Below are 15,412 nucleotides of genomic sequence, written 5' to 3' on the forward strand. Positions count from 1 at the left end.
TTGAATCCATTCCAATTTCAGTAGTAGTGGTTTTAGTCTTCTTGATGTTGATTTCTAAACTTCTTCTTCAAACTTCAACAACAGTCCAAATACAAGGATATCTAAGCAAAGTCGTCTTCAATGGAATTTAATAGTAGTACATTTGCATATCTCTTCGGAGTTGGTATGTTTCTTGACTTGTATTTTGGTTCAAGAAACTTTTCTCATTTGACTTGTGACTTTTGGTGTTGTTCTCTGAAAAACTTTTCATTTCGTTTCTTAGAGGGAGTATAAGCTTGGTAGAGCTTGGCATCAACTTCATCTCTCTCGGACCATGCACGTAGCGTATCACCATCAACTTCGTATGTAATACGACTAGTTTTCACTTAATATTTTGTATTTTACCATTTCGCATTTCCCTAAGTTCTGTAGAAATGACGACTGTGGCTGCATTCCTAGTACTAGTACCAAGATCATATCATTATTCATGGAGAGAAAAAAAGAAGAAGATCATTCAAGGTAAAAAAACGCTTTGCGAATCTGGAGAAAAACTGATTCAACTCACCCTTAGTCAAAACTCAAAACCTTCTCCTCTACAACCCTAATACCCAATCAAACTATTATGATTGTTTAAATTTCTTTCAGCTAAACCTCATACCCACGGGCCCTTTCACGATGTAGTCGATTCACTTTGAGGTGGTCTGATTAAATGTTGGTGTTTCCCCTAAACCTAATTTTTGATGCTGCTGATTTAACCCAAGCTTCTTAGTGTTGTGGTCTCTTCAATGGAGCTATCTTTCGATTGATTACCAGATGATGTATTCTGAAGAATTGATTTAACATATTTGATGGATTTTATACACGGATTTGATTTGATTTCAAAAGTAACCCTAGTTACGCCCCTCGAAAATCAATTTCATCACGAGCTTTCACTTTTCTCTTCTCTGATGAGACAGTGGGTCCTCTATGCGGCTGGTCTTCTCTACAAGTTCCAAGGAGCATTGTTCATCCCCTGGTGTGTTGCTGTCTTCACATAATCTTTTTTATATACCCTTTTCAGCTGAGGTTTTGAAGTGGCAATAGGAGATTAAACACAGGTAATTATGAGCCTTATTTTTAGCTGTAACCATTATCAATTCATCAAATACAAATACAGCTCCATGTTTTCTTCAAAACCTAATTATCACAGAACCGAAATTTCATTATCTTATTTTTATTTAAAAACAAGTTTCTCTTTGTTCAATTCTCTTATAAATACTGCTCAATCAAACCCCTTTGCTTTCAACCCTTTCTCTTGCTTCTCCCTAGATCCTTGCTTGTTTTGTTCCTACTCTGGTTATTTTGTTCTGTTTAACCTTATGATGTCATCTCTATGTCCAGTTGTGTGTTTAGAGATGTTTTTTACAATAGATTTCTTAATAATCATGCTAGGAAAGCTTCTTTTCCTGACAAACAATGGCAAGATCAATTAGTTGGTTGTTTTTTAACAAAAATAAACAAAAATTCCTTTCACTTAAGAAATGCTTTAAAATATAGATGGAAGCTGCTTGGTGAGATTTCTGTTAGCAAGCTTGGTAGGGGCTTTTATCTGATTAAGTTTGAATCCAGTCTTGAAATGTTTAATGTTCTTAAGCAAGGAACCAGGGTGATCTCTGGAGATACATTCTTATTTCAACCTTGTAGCTTTTCTGTACTTCCTCAAAACTTTGAAATCATCTCTGAGATATTTGAGATAACCCTTCACAAACTATACCCTGAACAGACCTGAATATTTAATATCATGAAGAACACTCAAGTTTTTTGAGAACTAATAGATTATGATGATCCCATTTACCACTTCAATGGTTACAGCTCCATGAAAATAAGGCTCGGAATGAATATTTTTCAACCACTGCCATTTGGTACTTATGCACCTAATGATAGATTGAGTGTTAACTGGATTGACTTTGTTTATCAAGAGCTCCCTAGATTGTTCTGCAGCTTCTGTCACAGACTTGGTCATGAACACCAAGATTGCTTTGATGTACTTTTGCTCAACAACCAGCATATGCTGCCTCAAGCTCCTTCACCAGATCCCCCTCAGCCCGATCTTCATGCACTTGGACCTTTTGTTGAACCAGAATATGATGATGATTACTATGAAGAAATGATTCACAATGTGGATTTTGAAGATCCTGTCTGGAGTGACTGGGGTTCAAACCCTTTGGCTCCCCTGCATCCTCTGATCAAAACAAGTCTGCTATCTCATTATTCGATGGAGAAGGGTATCAGCAAGATGGTTTTCACTCTGATTCATCTTCAAACTCTGCCAGAACCATCTCTGAGGCTTGGCTAGTTGAAGCAAACAACATACTTGAAGATCCAGTCAATGAACTTATGCCTCTGCCACCATCTCTACCAGTTGAACTGCAACAACCTCTCAATCCTTCAATTTTCCTGGTATCAGACATTGAAGAATCAGAGCTAATATCAGATACTGAACTTCGAAGGCCAGCCATAAAGCGATTCAGCCCCGAGCAGCAATCCTACCTTCATAGTGCTGGCATTGGTACTTCATCAGGCACATAATCTTCAAGGATAGTCACCGATGAAGAACATGATCAATGGATTAACATCTTTCAGCCGACTAAAAGGTTCTAGTCAGACACTATGGATCAAAAAATTACTACACCATCTATGAGTTCAATTATCTTCACCTTCAACACTGCCTCCGTTGAAGAAAAATCTACACAACCTACCACTTTAGCTTCACCTGCAGCCACTATATAATGACAATACTAACAACTTTATGATCAGACTCACCCAAAGAAAAAAAGACACATTTAAGGGCCGGTGGATATCACAAATTTGTGGTTCACTCTGTTAATATTTCATATATGTATGTATAGTTATGCTTGCTAGTTATCCCAAGTAGAACCTAGGTTGAGCTGGTGGTTATAAGTTTTTGGGTTCCATCTTTTTTGCTTGCTCACTTAGATTATGTTACATGTGTATATTTCCTGTGTGTATGCATCTAATTATTCTGTTCAATAGTAGTGCATCAGCATCTAACTTATTTTCCTTCTAGTTAAGTGTCGTATTTTTTATGCTCTGAGTCGGCTGGTTGTTCTGGATGATAGCTGATCTCAATATTCACCTCTGAAATGCTTGTTGTACTGATTTTGCACTAATAGTTAACTCATTATCTTATAATTAGGATATTTTTTTAACTTCTAACTTAATCTATCTCAGTACCTACCTTTATTTCTAAATTCTACAGTTTATTTTATTGTATGTTTGATTATTAGCCTCTGCTACATTTAATATTTAGTGTCCAGTTAAGTAAATAACAAAACTTAACCTTAAGTTAGACAATACCTTCCTTATTTTCTCTTTTGTGACCTTTTAGTCATCTAATTCCTGTTCTAATTTCTGTTTTTAATTCATTAAGCTTTTCAACTGTCTCTTTTCAGCTCATTCCCTTTAGCCTGATATTGTTTGTTGTTTGATCTATAATACTATCTTGCCTAACCTCCTCTGTCTCTAGACTCACTAGGACCATCTTCTTTGGTTTTCCATTTTGCAGGCATTTTCCTCCTTGCAAGCCCATTTATACCTTTTTCTCTCATTCCCTCCTTGCAAGCCCATTTAAAACTAGTAACCATAAACTCACAATGACTATTCTAGCTTGGAAATGTCAAGGCATTAACCTCCCATCATCTGTTCAACATTTAAAAGGGTTGGTTTCCCTACACAAACCTAGCATATTATTCCTCTCTGAAACTTTAGCTAACGAGCAACATATGAGAAGATTATCACAAACCCTACGATTCAATAATTATTTCACTGTACCAAAAATAGGAAGACGAGGAGGATTGTGCTTAATGTGGAAAGACAACCTAAATATCCAAATAATATTTCACTCTCAAAACTTAATCCATACAAAAGTTACGCCACCACCTCCAAACCAACATGGTACTACACAGGTGTCTATGGTCCACCATACCCGATACAAGAAAAACCCTGTGGCAAGAATTTTCAACAATCTTTAACAATATCAATCCATCCATACCTTGGATTTTACTAGGAGATTTCAATGACGTCCTAGATCAATCAGAAAAAAAGGAGGAAGACAAGTAACATATGATCAATCTCAACCTCTACTCAATCTGATGGACCAGATGGGTTTTATCTATTTGGCATTCCGAGGATACCCCTACACCTGTACAAACAATCAAATGGGGCAAGACAACATTCTGGAAAGATTAGAAAGAGCTCTAGGAACCCAACTTTGGAGAACGGCAAATCCACATGCAGCGGTTACCCATCTTCCAAGAATAGCGTCGGTTCACGCACCAATACTACTACAAGAGAAAGCAATGGATTGGCAAGGAACAAAAAATTATAAATTTTAACACCTATGGCTCTCTCATCCCCAACTCAGGTAAGTAGTTGAATCATCTTGGGAACAACAACAAGATAATGAACCTACTCTCGATCTCCAACTCAAACTCATAAAAACCATGACAAACACTCCTGGAATGGAACAAAGTAATTTTTGGCCACCTACCAACTATGATCAAGAAATCGACATCCAACATAAAGCACACTCAACATCATTGTGCAACCCAATCGAGATCTGATCTGGAATACTGGCTACAACAAGAGAAACAACTACAATTAGGAGATCTCAACACAACTTTTTTCACACTAAAACTACCATTTACAGAGCCTGTAACAATATTCAACAACTACAAGACCCACAAAATAACCGGATTAGAAAAAAAGAAGACGTTGTTCAACTCATTTTGGATCATTATACTCAACAATATACGACGCCGCCTACAGTGATAAATGAAGATCTTTTTACAAACATCAGAAAAAGATTAACATCCAGATAGTCAGAAATACTTACGAAGGAAGTAACTACATCAGAAATCAAACAAAATCTCTTCTCCATAAATTCTGAAAGCGCTCCAGGTCCAGATGGCTATACAAGTAAGTTTTTTAAAGTCTTCTGGGAAACAACTCACCCCCAACTGATAGCAATGGTTAGAAGTTTTTTTAATAACTTAAATATGCACCCTCTCATGAATCACACGAACATAACACTAATACCAAAAGTCGACCATCCTTCAAAAGCATCACAATACAGACCCATAAGGATATGTAACGTCACATATAAAATCATTTCAAAAAATTTAGTCAACCGAATTAGACCCCTTCTCCCCTTCTTAATAAGCCCTTACCAAAGTGCTTTTGTTCCACAAAGATCAATACACGATAATATAAAAATTTCAGGGGAACTACTCCATCATATTAGAGCTTCAAACCTCACCAAAGACCCAATAATAGCTCTCAAGCTAGAAATCCAGAAAGCCTATGATAGCTTAGATTGGGGTTTCATCAAAACATCATTTACAAAACGAGGATTTCCACCAGCCTTTATAGAATACATTATGCTATGTGTAACAACAGTTACATACTCGGTCAACATAAATGGTACACCCCATGACTATATCAGCGCAAGTAGAGGTATCATACAAAGAGACCCACTATCCTCCTACATTTTTATCATATATATATATGTGCTGAAATCCTATCTACAAATCTAGGAAACCTTCAAAACCAAAAATTATTTCAAGGTATTAACATATCAAAAAAAGCTCCACCAATTGTTCACTTAATGTATGCAGATGATTTACTAATCACATACAAAGCTTCAGACCGGAGTAACCAACACCTTAAAACCCTGCTCCACTCCTATAGCACTTCTGCAGGATAATCAATCAATATTACCAAATCAGTAACCATTCATCACCCAAATCTAGACCCAACCAAGATAAACAATCTCCAACAATTTTTTACTTTGTCGGATACATCAAACCACCAACCTATCTAGGAGTCCAGTTCAAACATGGAAGAACTTCCATTCAAATTTTCGCTCCCCTCCTACAGAGATTAGCCTGAAAAGCTAAAGGATGGATGACAAAATGCCTAACTCCAGCCGGAAGACTCACTCTAATAAAAACCTCCCTAATTCCAACCTCAAATCACATCATGCAAACACAAAACCTACCTACCAATATTCACAAACAAATAGATCGTATCACCAGAGATTTTTCTGGGGGCACGACTCTACAACTAAAAAATTACACCCTATAGGATGGGATAAAGTAACAAAACCACTATCAGAAGGAGGATTAGGAATAAGGAAAAGTAGTGATCATAATAAAGCACTCCTCATGAAAAGAATCTTGAATCTACATGAATAACCTAACTCTATCTGTGGAAGTATGTTCAGTGCAAAATATCTTAATCAACAACCAATTCTACAAGGCATTGAATTTATACCCTCTTCCTCCAGTCCTCAATGGAGACAACTGGCAGCAATAGTCCCTACCATGCAACAATTAAGTTTTCATCGTATTGGAAATGGATTATCAACCCCAATAGAAGACAATTGGATTCCACACTCAACTAATCTAGACCTAACACAATGTTACCCAATACGAAAGGTAGCAGATATCATCGACCCAATATCTCATTCCTGGAATCATGAAAAACTAAACACCCTTCCCAATCCTATAATCCAAAAAATCATAAACATCCACCTTCCCGAAAATAGTCCGCAGGATAAAATTATCTGGCCACATTCAAAAACTGGAAACTACACTACATCTTCAGGATACAAATGTCTAACCAAAGATCAACCAACTCACACCCCTCTACCACCAACCAAATTTCTATGGACTTTACCATGTCCACCAAAAATTCTGCTTTACTTGTGGAAATCCATCAATGAAGGATTACCAACCTTTCCTCTCTTACATCACATCCATTTTAGCAACTCAGACATATGCCCAAGATGCAACACAGATCCAGAATTATCAAGTCACCTTCTAATTCATTGTCCAACGGCAACTAACTCTTGGAATACCTTATTCAGTCAACTTACAAATTCACCAAACTCCAATATCGCCCAAACTTTCAACTTAACACCCCAAACAACCATTTCCCAAATTCTACAACAACCTGCATCAGTATCTATAATCTCATCTTTCTGTTTCCTATTTTGGACCTTATGGCTGGCTAGGATTATCTAATATAAACAACCTCGGAAGAAATCCTACATTGGGCACAAAAACTGCAACAAGAATACTACAGGGCGCTACACTCTTCACCATCAATCATTCCAGGAGATCAACCGATATTTAACCATCCAATAAGAGATAAAAGGATATCAACAATATCGGTAAAATGGTCCATTCCAACCATCAACTGGATCAAGATTAATACCGATGGAGCAGCCAGAGGACATCCAGGATTTGCAGGGGAAGGATTCATCTGCAGAGATTCAGACGCGCGAACTTTATTGGCCCTATCTAAGCCACTAGGAATCATAACTGCTTTAACAGCGGAAATTGGGCTATGCTTTTAGCTTCAAGAACAACAACAGAAAGACAATGTCCAAGAGTTCTCTTTGAAACCGACTCAGAAAATTTATTGCGTTTCATCACTTTCTCTACACCTCCACCTTGGCACATAGCAGAAATGATCGAGGAAATAAAAATTAGATTTCAACAGATCCCGCAGGATGCTATTCAGCACAACTACAGTGAAGGAAATCAAGCAGCCGACGATTGGCCAATCATGTGGCAGATGGAAGTCAAACATGAAGTTTGTTAACCAAAGTCAGGGACCAGGCAATCCCACTTTTTATTAGCCAAATTTTATTTCATGATTATGTGGGTACCATATACCCACGACAAGTTGTAAACTAATTTCTCTTAATAAAATGCATGCTTCAAAAAATAATATTTATTTATGGATTTCAAGTGTATAATCCACATTAATGGGGTGTCTGTAGTAATGGGTTTTGGAGTTTGTCTTTTTGCTTTTCTGTTTTGTTGCAAGGGTTCTTGTGTAGCTTTCATGGATAATATCTGTTGAATTCTTCCATTCTTCCAATTTATTTCTTCCCGGAAGTGCTACATATCCCGCTTGTTATACCGAGTAAGAGAGTTAGGTAACCCGACGGTTTAGCAGAGTGGGTTTAGTGTGGATCCCACCCCACTCTCTCACTCGGTACAACTTGTGGGATGTAAATCATTTTCGATTTCTTTCTTTTCCAAACAAAAAAGAAAAAAAACTCATGCTTGATAATGCCTGACATCAATCTTGGACATGTCCCCAAAAGCATCATACAAAATGGGATATATGTATTTTCAAGTTTCCCGTATCAAAACAAACTTTTCAAATTATTCAGAATCAAAAATAGATGAGTTTATTTTCAAACTATTTTGAATCTTACACCAATTGAAACGAATACCTGGTTGTAAAAAGATAGAAAACACTACATGAGATGAAATTTCCAATCATTTTTCACTACATGCGAGGAACTATACGTGCTTCGAGTGGGGTTTTACTGAACCGAACATAACCCGATAGTCGATCATTGATGTCTGGAAGTACTCCATCGGAGACGCAAGACCATTTAAAGGTATTAACAATATTAGCAAGAGAAAAACTAAACTGAAGTTTTCCTAATTCCATTCCTGCATAAATTCTCATACCTGCACTAAGTGGCAATAGTGATTCTTCCATCGCTTTGTCATGTTTTTGTAGAAGCCTCTCTGGCATGAATCTGTAGGGTTCGCTCCAGACTTTTTCAGTATGATGTAAAGCATGAATGTTAACCATAATATTAGTTCTCATGTCAAATTTCTTTCCCATCAATGAAGTATCTTTGCAAGGTTTATGAGGAATTTCCAGTGATGCAATTGGTTTCATCCTCATTGTTTCTTTCACAACAGCTGTAAATATGGTAATTTGCTTACATCTTCGACTTTTAGCATTGTACGGTTGTTATCAGCTGTAAAATTCTTAATCTCTTGAACAGATGGTTCCCGCATTAAGAATGCGAGTGCCCATGTGGTTGCTGTAGAAGTACTATCAACGCCTAGAAGATAAGCTTCGTAAATAGCGAATATGATTACATCTTCGGGGTAGTTTTGCAACTTAAGAAAAAGTTGGAAGTTAAACCAAGATATGGTACTTTGGTTTGTGGATCAACTATGAGAGTTGATACAGTCTGAGTGGATCAATAAGTATTATTGACGCAGTATGGAAACGAGTTGGGATCAACTACTGCAGTTGATGCAGTCAGTTTGGATCAACAAAAGAAGTTGACACAACGTGTCATATTTAGAAGTCGAGTTATGTCGGTTGCTAGTTTTAGAGTTTTACCATGTTTAGAGTTTTTTTGTGTTTCTATAAGTGTGTTTTATTTAGAGTTTGTTTTTATTAGGATTTTTTTTGAGTGATTGTCAAGTTTGTGAGACTATGAGTAGGCTATTGAGCCATAAGAATTGTATACCAAACTGATTATCAATGTAGTCGTTTTATGCTTCCACGTGTGCTCTCCTCTCTCTTGCTCGATCCGACATTTGGTATCAGAGCAAGGTGAGAGGAAGATGAGGATAGGAGATAGAGTTCGAGAATATTTATAAATTTTTGTTTTTTCGATGTTAGAGAATTGTTTTGAAGGTTTTCGTGTTACTGTGTCGCTGTTTTGAAGGTTCGAGAGTTTAAAAAAAAAAAAAGAGGAAGAGTTTGTTGCTACTACAACAACATCGAGAACGAGTAAAATAAGGAAAAAGTTGCTGCCCTAGATTTTATTTCCGGATATGATGGTTCTGCTATTAGTTCTATGGAGAGATGGAAACAGGGACTTTCAATATTTTTCTTTTTGATGTTGTTAACGATGAACATGAACAGGTTGATGATGATCGTGATAGTAAATGGAATATTGATGTATTCATCAAGTCGAGGATGAACAAGGTATGGAGATGTGGGTCTTCACGAAAGGTCAAGGGCTTTTTCGTTAAAAAAAAAGAAGAAGAGGGTAATGAGCTGGATGTGATGGTTTGAAGTTTGCTGAAGCTCGAGTTGCAAAAAAGGCTTATGTATTGATTAGTTGAAGGTTGACAGTCAGTAACAGACTTGAACTTTAATGTTGTTGTTCAAGGTTTGTTGACTGTTAGCAGAGAAAGAAGAAGTTTGGAGAAGGAGAGAGCTGCTTCCATCGACTGTGGTTGATTCGAAAAAGGAATTTCTATGTTTGCTACACAATTGGAGTCGGTGGTTGATTAAACTATTTTTAGAAGTTGTATTGAATTGGGAAATATGGGTATGACGTGAAAAAGACAGTTGAGTCTGGGTCACAAGTTGGAGAGGATTAAGCCATGGTTCGAGTAATGCTTACAAAGTATCTTGAGAGAATTCCGAAAGCAACAAGTATGAAGATGATAAATATGATATACTGATTGGAATATGATAAAGATGATAGAGGAGTGATGGTGAAACTCGAGAAAGCTGAAGGTTGTTGTTGTTGGAATCGAAGAAGAGAACTGATATGTGTCGTTAGGGTTCGGGGTATCACGCAAAGTTGAAGACAAGAAGAAAGTCATGGAGTCTGCTGCCATTGAATGGTTGATGAAGGTTCTCTGTTGTAACCGACCGTGGAGTGGGAGTAGCAAAAAAGAGAAGCTAGACACAAAGAAGCAGTTAGGGTTTCACGACCTAAAAAAAAAGTAAGTAATTAAGTGTTATTGGAAGTTAGTGTTACAGTTGCAGAAGACCTGTTACATATGAACAATATTGTGACAAAGGATGTCACAGTTAAGTGTTACTGAAGAATTGTTACAGAAGTGTAACAGAAGAAAGTGTGACAGTAAGCATAACTTAAGTGTTATAACAGTGAAAGAGTGTGACAGTTTTCTGGCAGAGGCGTTGTAGAAAGCATATTTGATGTTGGTTGAGGTAAGAAGCTTAGGGTGAGTAGTTGATTGAAAGGGTTAAGTCATGGAATCGAAATAAATAAAAAAAGATCAAAGTTGGTATTGCAGTCGAGAGAAGGACTGATATAGTTTGATGACATTTAATTCGAATTCAAGGACTTAGAATGACAAGGAATGTTGGTGATGTTTGAGATTAAGGGAGGATGATAACATGTTGGAGTTTAAGGTGATGTTTGTTGAAACCAAGGTGTGGTTGAAAAGTTTGTGGAAGAAACTTGAAAATCCTACAAAGTGTGGCAGACTTTGTAAAAAGGTGATGTTTGTTGCAGAAGCGTGAAAAGATTGTGAAACAAAGAAGTGTGAAAGTTTCGACTTTAACAAGCGAGACTGGAACAAAGAAGAAAGAGAAGAAGAAACAACAGTAAGGTTGTGAAGAAAGAGAAGTATATGAATCACCAAGGATGATGTGTGTAAATATCAACAAGAGGTAGGCGAGTGAAGTCTATGAGTTGTGCGAAGTAAGTGAAGAAATTCCAGTTTGGAATTTGAGAAGAGAGTGATCAACGAGAGGAGGTTAATTATAATACATATGATTTGTGGAGAACTTCACAACAATTAACAAGGTTGTGGTCGTGAAGATATGGCAACATGTGTATTTTAGAAGAAAATAAAGGTTTGTGAACTGTGAAAAGATCATTTCTAGTAGACGTCACACTAACTGACAGTTGTGACTCTTGTTGAAGTAACATGTGAAGAGAAGATAAAGTAGAAGACGAGCTACAATGCTCGGTGAAGAAAGAAGAAGATGATCTATAATGCTTTAATTTGTGATGGAAATCCTGCGAGTGAAGTAGGTAAAGGAATTGGTTTCGTGTTTGGTTAGCAAGTTGAATAGAGCACAAAAATAGTGTTTCTAGCTTGTTAAGGATGGTTTTCCGCTGCGATGAAGATGAAGAAGAAAAGAAGCTTGTAATGATTGATGATTGTACGTTGTTAAGCAAAAGAAGAAGATTGGTTTGTTACCTAACATTGCAGTTGGTGTTGCATTTTTTTGAATTGAGTTTGTTGATTGACGGAATTCCGGTAGAATCATGAAATTGGGATAATCTATAATCGAGTATCAAGGAGTAAGGGTTTGTTGGTGGTACCTTTGAAGAAGAATGAGAAAAGACAAGAACGTGCTGCTACTATTGTTAGTAATTCGAATAGTGAGTGAGCTACCTTTGTTAGTGTTTCTAATAGTTGTATGTTGACGTTTATCAATCGAAGAAGAGGAATAAAAAATGATAAGAGACAAGGACGTGCTAACGTCGATTAATGGAAGAAGATGAGGAGTAGAAGAGGGTTACGAAATTCTCGTTGAATGATATCTTGGTTTTAAGGGAGGATGTTGGAAGTTAAACCAAGATATGGTAATTTGGTTTGTGGATCAACTATGAGAGTTGATACAGTCTGAGTGGATCAACAAGTATTTTTGACGCAGTATGGAAAAGAGTTGGGATCAACTACTGCAGTTGATGCAGTCAGTTTGGATCAACAAAATAAGTTGATACAACGTGTCATATTTGGAAGTCGAGTTAACTTGAGAAGCAAGTTGTGTTGGTTGCTAGTTTTAGAGTTTTACTATACTTAGAGTTGTGTTTCTAGAAGTGTGCTTTATTTAGAGTTTGTTTCTATTAGGAAAATACTTTGAGTGATCGTCAAGTTTTTGAGACTATGAATAGTCTATTGAGCCATAATAATTGTATACCAAAGTGATTATCAATGTAGTCGTTTTATGCTTCCGCGTGTGCTCTCCTCTCTCTTTCTCGATCCGATATTTGGTATCAGAGCAAGGTGAGAGGAAAAGGAGGAGAGAAGATAGAGTTCGAGAAAATTTATAAATTTTTGTTTTTACAATGTTAGAGAATCGTTTTGAAGGTTTTCGTGTTACTGTGACGTTGTTTTGAAGGTTCGGGAGTTACAAAAAAAAAAGGAAGAGTTTGTTGCTACTACAACAACATCGAGAACGAGTAAAAGTAGGAAAAAGGTGCTTCCCTAGATTTGATTTCCGGAGATGATGGTTCTACTATTAGTTCAATGGAGAGATGGACACAAGGACGTTCATTTTTTTTTCTTTTTGATGCTGTTAACGATGGATATGAACAGGTTGATGATGATCGTGATAGTAAATAGAATACTGATGTATTCATCAAGTCGAGGATGAACAGGGTATGAAGACATGGGTCTTCACGAAAGTTCAAGGGTTTTACCTTTTACATTAAAAAAAAAGAGAGGGTAATGATCTTGATTTGATGGTTTGAAGTTTGCTGGAGCTCGAGTTGCAGAAAAGGCTTCTGTATTGATTAGTTGAAGGTTGACAGTCAGTGACAGAGTTGAACTTTCATGTTGTTGTTCAAGGTTTATTAAACTATTTTTAGAAGTTGTATTGAATTAGGAAACATGGGTATGACGTGAAAAAGACAGTTGAGTCTGGGTCACGAGTTGGAGAGGATTAAGTCATGGTTCAAGTAATGCTTATAAAGTGTCTTGAGAGAATTCTGAAAGCAACAAGTATGAAGATGATAAAGATTATATACTGATTGGAAGATGATAAAGATGATAGATGAGTGACGGAGAAACTCGAGAAAGCTGAAGGTTGTTGTTGTTGGAATCGAAGAAGAGAACTGAGATGCGAGTCAAGAATTCGATCTTGGTTGTAGGGGCGAAATATCGCATAGAGTTAACCTACAACCTCGCTCTCACTAAAATAATTACTGGTATAAGCGAAGAGAGAAATTATGCGAAGAACTACAACGCGATAAAAGAGGAAAAACACGAGAACACCCACACGACAAGCACAATACAAAGAGCACGAAGCTGCAACGCGAGAGATAGTGACATTTCCCAAAGCCTGGCGACAAGCACAATACAAAGAGCACGAAGCTACAACGCGAGAGATAAGACAGAATGAGCAGGAATCGGCTAACAGAGACTTGCACGTGAACTCAATTGTCTTCTACCTTGATGACCAACTATATAAGGGTTCAAATAATGAAGAGAGAGGCAGGTTGAAAAGAATTCAGTCAAGAACAAGAGTAGAAAAACCACCAATAGAAAAGAGATAAACACTTGAGTTATCTTACTATCATCTTCTTTACATGTATAAATCTTCATGAGATCAATAAGAACATCATTTTACTCCATACAAAGTTTGTGTAAAGATCATATCTAGTGTCAAGGGATGAATAATATCATTAATGTTTGAGTTTACTTGCATGACTTTGACTTAGTGTTCTTATCATTTCTTTGGGTGTAGTTGTGGGATTTTCCGCAACTACATTGCTAGTAGTACTAGAATACATCAGTAAGTTGAGGGTAACTACTAATGTGAGTCAAGAATTCGATTTCATCATGCATATTTTTAACATACTTACCATCATCGAAATCCTTCCCGTAGATTAATCGACTGATTAATCTAACAGTTGCTTTCTTGAGATGATCAAGTGGATTGACGATTCCACTATTAAGAGCTGCTTCAACTTTCAAATATTCGATCAGTTTTCTCATATCTTCCTCTTGTAATGCAGTTTGGGATGCTATATTCTGAGGTGATAATGCTACAGTCTGAAGACCTTTTTTCAGAGTAGCCCAAAATGGACCAGAATGGGAATTTTTAATTGTTCTCCAATTTGCAGTAACAATTTTAGTAATTTCAGGCATTTCACGAGCTGAATAATCTAATGACTTGTTAACAAGAACTTCCCAAGCTTGATCGAATTCGGAAACAACAATAACAGGTTTCCAACTACCAATCCATATCGTCATTACACTGCCGTAAACTTGAGCTAGTTTATGTAACATGTCATGAAGAGCAGAATCGCCTCCAAGAACGTGCAAATTACCTACGATAGGTAATGTTTTTGGGCCAACAGGCCATTCCATTGCGGATGATGATTTTCTTCTCCTGAACATCATTAAAACAGCGAAGATTGCTAATATGATTGAAGTAATAGTAGGAATCCATGAGTTGCTCATCATTTCCTTCATTGTTGTTTTTTCTAGGTAGCTTGAGCACTCAAGAGGCCATAGGAGGCATCAATAACGTAGCTAGATTAAATTACTTTAGTCTGACCCCATCCAGCTACAACTCCATTAAACTTATTTTAATGCTATACATTGAATTAATTAAATCATTCACGTGACCATTTTCTTGCTGGCTTACTTATTGCCTCATTTTTTTTATTTTTTTTTTATTTAGTTTTTAAAGGTGGCATGTCACACTTTGAGTCGGAAAGGTATCCTATAACGTGTTTGTTTTTTCTTATTTATTCTTTTTGCAGAGTCGTGATCCTCCCCACTAAACCTTTAAAATGGGGAACCAATAATGTGCTTGTATTTTCTTTAGAATCATGTTTTAGACATACAAGAAAATTTTAGGGCATACAAAATGACTACCTTAACTAGTATGTGGTGATAAAGGGTATTTGAGGATAGGTAAATTACTTAGTTATCCTCAATGAGCTTATTAATTTACTTATCCATTATTTATTTTGTCATTTACTTTTTTTTGAAAAAAAAAATTAATTAATTAATTAATTTATTTATTTTATTTTATTTTTGAAGCATAGAGTTTATTATAATAAGATTAATTTACAACTTGTCGTGGGTAT

The 15,412-nt window shown here is 36.5% G+C and overlaps 1 long non-coding RNA gene and 1 pseudogene across 1 annotated transcript; one reads left to right on the plus strand and one right to left on the minus strand.

The window, feature by feature from the left end:
- On the plus strand, nucleotides 1-3,045 carry LOC113349487. Its single transcript, XR_003360194.1, has 2 exons — nucleotides 1-163; nucleotides 263-3,045. It is a non-coding gene; the product is annotated as an uncharacterized LOC113349487 (long non-coding RNA).
- A 5,301-nt stretch (nucleotides 3,046-8,346) lies between these two features.
- LOC113352276 lies at nucleotides 8,347-14,789 on the minus strand (annotated as a pseudogene).
- Between the last annotated feature and the right edge of the window lie 623 nt (nucleotides 14,790-15,412).

This window comes from Papaver somniferum, chromosome 2, assembly GCF_003573695.1.
Source record: "Papaver somniferum cultivar HN1 chromosome 2, ASM357369v1, whole genome shotgun sequence".
Taxonomy (NCBI): domain Eukaryota; kingdom Viridiplantae; phylum Streptophyta; class Magnoliopsida; order Ranunculales; family Papaveraceae; genus Papaver; species Papaver somniferum.